This window comes from Lissotriton vulgaris, chromosome 1_2 (assembly GCF_964263255.1).
Source record: "Lissotriton vulgaris chromosome 1_2, aLisVul1.2, whole genome shotgun sequence".
Taxonomy (NCBI): Eukaryota; Metazoa; Chordata; class Amphibia; order Caudata; family Salamandridae; genus Lissotriton; species Lissotriton vulgaris.
The window spans coordinates 154,685,335-154,691,334 of record NC_141686.1 but is presented as its reverse complement, the minus strand read 5'-3'; positions in this window follow the sequence as shown (position 1 = coordinate 154,691,334).

Sequence of the window (6,000 nt, the reverse complement as noted above, 5' to 3'; positions counted from 1 at the left end):
ACATCGGCTCCAACCAGGTGACTGGGTGGTCACCCGCAACTTCGGCAGGAAGCGAAATTTGGAGCCGAGATTCGTGGGCCCGTTCCAGGTTCTCCTAGCCACAAGAACTGCAGTTCGTTTGGAAGGCCCGAAAAACTGGGTGCATGCCACCCACACCAAAAAAGTGCCTATTCCTTTACCAGCAGATTCTTGGGTGAGATCCGGAATTGCCGCATCGGAAACAGACACCCCAGTAAAATTTGTGCCGTTCAGTGATGCTCAACCTGTAGGAGATACTTCATCGCAGTCAGATACACTTGTTGAACCTTCATCATTGGAGAATTCGAGACTTGAACTGTCATCTGATCAACAGGACTCTGTTCCGCAACCTGAACAATTATTTGAAGAGCAGACTCGTCCTGGAAGAAGCAGATATTTTCTTCGTTCTCATAACACAGACTAATAAAAACCTTCTTGTTATTTTCCCCTTTTTGAGTTCATACTACCCCCTTACTGTCGTTTTGAACATTATGAACAATTGCATCCTCTATTAATTCTTGAAGTTCTTTTCCACGTATGTTTTTTTCCACAGCTAGGAGATTTGCATCTAAATTGAATGTTTGATTAAAGAAAACCTTACATCCGGGTTGACCGTAGGGCCGTGCGGGTACTTCCTTCTGTTTAGCAGGTTCCTGACACTAGGTCAGTACTTTTGTCGATTCCTGGGAACTCCTGGGAATTGATAATCGCTACTCAGAACGAAGTGCGTCAAGAACGTTGCGGACGGTTTTTAGAGGATGGAATTCTCAAAGTTGTCGGAAGTGGAGAAGACTTTAGTTCAAAGATCGACGCTACACAGGGTTGTACGAACAAAATGCTTTCTGTTTCAGGTGTTCCTACTGTTTTTGACTGTTTCCATGTTATTGGTGGGTGGAGTATATTTCGGACTACAGTCGTTATTGCCTTTTGCTTTACCTACTTCTTCTTCTGAACCAAAATCTATTCCCACTGTTTCTCCACATTCCTTTCATTCTCTGCCCCAACACGAACAGGTTAGACGTGCGGAATTCATGAATAACTCTTTTGTCCAGCTTCTTCATCAACATCAGTTGGTGATGAATACCACTAACTGTTGGGTATGTGGGTTAATGCCACATACCATGGATAGGGGAATTCCGTATTTGGTTCTTCCTTACAGCTCCCAGGGGTCAGCTCGAGCATTCCAAACTATGTTTCGTAGCGCACTAGATTCCTACCCCCATCGAGAGCCACGCACTGCAGATCATGGTCCCGGTCCGTACTACAAGCCTTTGGCAAGAGCGATTGCTGCCTTAGATAGAGATATTTTTGATGCATCGCTTATTCCAGAGGATGAGGTGCGAGCATACAAGGATCTGAGTGAGGCTGAGTATAGCATGTCAGTGGGTGATAGACAGCTTAAAAGCTTGTCTCCGATCTGGATCGTACCCCATCTCGGTAATTTCTGCTTGAAAGGTCTTGGCCGAAGCCCACGAGCTCAGCTTGGGAGGAGTGCTTGCACTGAAACGTATGTTTTACCAACGCTCTCTTCCCCTGTTCTTTTGACTGCCAAGGGTACATACTTTGTATGTTACGACCGCGCATATACATGTTTGCCTCGTGACTTCTCGGGCACCTGTTATATTGCGAATCTGTTGCCACCGACTTTCACAGTTGCCTCGGACTATCACAAGACTAGAGTTGTGAGAGGTGTTGTTAGCGAAGAGGACACTGCCGGTCAAGAAGCAGGAGACTTCTTTAAGGGTTTCTTGCCATTTTGGGGACCTATGATCAATAGTAGGAACCTGAGACAGTTGACTCGAGTGGTGGAATCGACTGCTAATATAACTGCAAGTGCTCTTGGTAATCTGACAGCAGAGCTTCAGGCGGATAGGCTTATGATGTTGCAAAACCGTATGGTTTTAGACGTTGTTCTTGCAGATAGAGGTGGTGTATGTAAGGTGATCCATTCGAGTTGCTGCATTTTCATCCCTGATAACGCTCCAACTGTTTATCAAGCCATCTCGAAGTTGCATAAGATCTCCGAGTCCATACACGTGGACGTAGGTGATTGGACGCTACTAGGATGGTTTTGGGGCCTGATGTCGACGTGGGGTTGGAAGATTCTGATGATCATTGGGGTTGTTGTAGCATTTCTGTTCCGTGTTGTCTTTGTGTGCAGTGTGGTCCTGCCTTATGTGGCCTCTGTGCTACGACGTGTATAAGACAGCCATCTGTTACCAAAGAAGCATTGATGGATAGAATGATGTTGCAGCAACATCTGAATGATCTGATGAATATCGAGATCGATTCTGATATCGACTAGTGCTTGCCTACATGAGGGCAAAAGGAGCGTCTGAGGTTCCGTGACAATTATAGTGGTGTTTTCGTCTCGTTCGAATATGGACGAGTTTGGTATCTATGAACCGCAAATGACGAGTTTAGTGGGTGTACGCGTTTTCGCTATGCTGGCCTGAACCGTTTGTCTTATTCGTGGGTTTCTTCATCTGAACCCACGGGTTCCATTTTAGATACGGCATCCATTTTGTCCCTTGCCCTTAAGTAGCCAGCGAACGGCCCTGCCTGCTTCGTGACCCTGGGATTCCCAAGCTCTTGCGGAAGACACGTGTTCCTTCGAGGGTGTCTTTATGACGAAGGGAATGACACTGCAAAGGCAGATGGCCCCGCTTGAGGCTCATCTTGCCGTGCCGGTCTATTGTTTCAGCCGTGCATTCATTAGGCACGTCTCCTTTGATCCTGCAATCGTGTTTCCGATATCACCCCCTACACTCTTTTCAATCTGTTGCTCATCTTTGTCTTCCCTTGCACCTGTTTCTGACTCTTTCCTTAAACTCGTTTACAGCCGGAATGGAATGTACTTAATGATGGGATAATGTACTTTTACAGTTGGGAACCGGCGATGCTACTGTAATTATGTTCCGGGATCCTGAATACATGAAAGCAACCTTTTTGAAGATTACTGTGGGAACTGAGTTGTAACCTTTTGTTCGCCATGTTGTGCTATGACGGAAATATGTATAAAAGGAGCGATCCACTGTTGCAATTCGAAGCAGTCTCCTAGAACCTACATGCGTTGTACTTCTTGTGACTTCTGTGTTCCCTGCAGTAAATAAACCTTGATCTTTGACGCCGAAGGAAGTGTCCCGTGTCTCTGTGATTTGTACGCCGGAACAGGTAACCCACGAAGGTTTCAGGTGTTGTCCCCTGGCACCGCTGGGCCTTAGAATAGCCCAGTCCTTCAATTGTGGGTGCACGCTGCGGACCACTGCAGCCAAGACTTGTGGTTGCTGGGAGTCTGCCTGTAACTGTCTCCGCTTCTTCGAGAAGCTGCATGCTGAGTCCCCTTCCAAAGGCAGGTATCTGGTGTGCAACGGGTCGCGTAGGCCCCAGCCTTGAAGTCAGTCAGTGCCACGTTCTGGTGAATACGTTATTGCATTTTTACGTCCCTACTGATTTATGTGCCTTGTAGCTTGCTAAAACGCTTTGAGTGTCTCAAGTTAAACTTTAGATAAAGATACTATTTTTCTATTCCTACTTGAGCTGTGTCCTTTTGTGGTGTTGTTACTGCCTTATTGTGCATGGTCATAAATGCTTCACACACTGCCTCTGAGATGGGCCTAACTGCTCGTATTACGTTACCACAAGGTTGAGCAGGAGTTGTCAAAGGGGGTAGCCCACTTGCCCTGACTTAGGAAGAGGGTCCCTAATTGGACATTGGCACCAGCCATTGCCAACTAGAGACCTCCATTTCTGACAACATTCCTCATAGGTTCCTTATGATAGGCATATGGTATGTTCTAGTATGATTAACCTATCCTGGGGATAGAGTGTGTCAGCGACTGTTTTGATGTCCTAGTGCCAGGGTGATATCTGTTTATGTAGTTCCAAATGTGATATTTTGTGCCTGGAAGCTGTTATCATACACTAGTCAGGTTATCATTACCTTTGTCTATGGCTTCCATGTTTCAATGTCCCCTATTCTGATGCTTTTTCTGTACGTTTGTGTGGAGTACACTAATTCCACTAGATTCTAGGCTGTGATAACCCTCACTTTGGCATCCAGTACTCATTCTGCTTTGTGTTTCAGAATCAAAGGAAGATAAGGTAACATGAGTGTCAAGGGAGGAGTTATTGTCTACTGCAACATTGGGATGGTGATGTGGATCATTTTTCATAAACCCAGTATGGGAAGATAAGGAAGGTGCTCGGTTCGCATCCAGCTCTTTGCCATGGAGGAGAGTTCTACAGCTGTGCATGTGATGGTGGGCTGCTCTTTTGAGCTTTGGTTCAGAGCCCTTTAAATTACTCTGTATTAAGGGGATAAGAAGTGAGTGTGAGATCAGCTGAGACAGGTTTGTGTCAGTGTTTTATGTGTGATGCAAGCACCGGGTTGTGTTGCTGAGGGTAATCATTGCCTAACAGAGGGCAGGGTGCAATAGCTGGATATGCTGTTGGATCTCATGAGTTGCTGAGAGAAAATATTTGATTATTGTTGTGGTTTATCATACAATTGTGTGGCATCAAGGGGTGCTGAACGGTGGGCTGGAGTGGTCTGGGGAGGTCGGTCAGTGTTAATAACTTGTGTTGTAGTCTGTCAGTATTTCGGGTGGTGGAGTTTTGTCAGGCTGTTATTAGACTGAATACCAAGCAAATTTGTCAAAGTTTTTTTAATTTTGGTTAGGAGTTCCATCGCCATCTTGTCCTAAAAATCAAGTGATTAAACAAAAGATAACAACTAAAGCACACAGTTTTATAAACCATAGAGATCCACCTTTTATTTTAGTGTTCCAAATGAGGACATAGGACAGTAGATTCTATCGCCTAGAAAACTATTGGTAGATGCTGACCAGAGTATTACACACAACCCAAGTATTGAGGGAATTATGTCAAGCAAATAATTTTGGGCCACATTTATATGTTGGCGGTGAGGATGCAACTTAATTGTTATGTTATGTTATGTTAATTTCGATTTATATAGCGCCAAATCACCGACAGGTCTCTTAGCGCTTGCTTTGGGAACCCGTCCTGGCTTTACCTGCGAGATAACCCCTACTGGGCATCCCCAAGGTGAAGACCAGGCATCCCATCGCAGTTGGCCATAGTGGAGATTAAGCAAGCTATTGCCCAGAGTTGCAGAGTGTGAACCCATGATTCGAGTAGGCACCGAGGCGAGAATTATCGAGTCCGTGGACATTTGAGCTCAAGACCCTGCCGCGTCGGGAATTGAACCCTGGTCCCGGGTCTGACCTCTGCATCAGGGTCTGCCTCCTCTAACCAGTGAGCCACACTTCTTTGTGAAATAGAGAATTAATTATATACCAATACGCTGTGAGTAATTGACCAGGGTATTGGAACACATAGAGGATCATTCTTCTGAAGCAATTCTACAGTTTAGTGGGATCCTGATCAGTCGGCTTTGCGTGCATCGTCTAAAGAGATTGGGATTCCAATAAATTGAATTCTTTGTTATCTCTTCAATGAATTGTTCTTGCACCACACAGACTTTAGAATTGCCCAACTATGTCTAATGAATTGGGTGTTAAAGTGTTGTACATGCCACCCTGCTGATGTCACTCTAGTAAATTATCACATAGGGCAACATATACTTTACCTAGAGTCTCTCTAGCCCATAGTTTGCTTTTTATGATAGAGTAACTTGGAGCATCAATCTTAGTTACACCATACCATATTGGATTGATATCTGAAGGTAATAGTTTAATTCCATCCTTCTCAAAAGTCTTGCTCCAGTTTTGATCACCAAACATGGTATATGGTAAACCTGAAACCGCTATTACCATCCAGTTTCCCCCTACCATTACTTTGCATTCTGAAATTGTTAGTGGTTCACAATCCACTCTTCAATCTCCTCTCACAGTTGAAATCGCTTTCTTCATGCCATCAGACATATCCTCAATAGTCTGTATTCTGTCACTTTTGTCTTAAACACTCTGGCATAATTGCTATTTTCCCAAATTTCTTTCA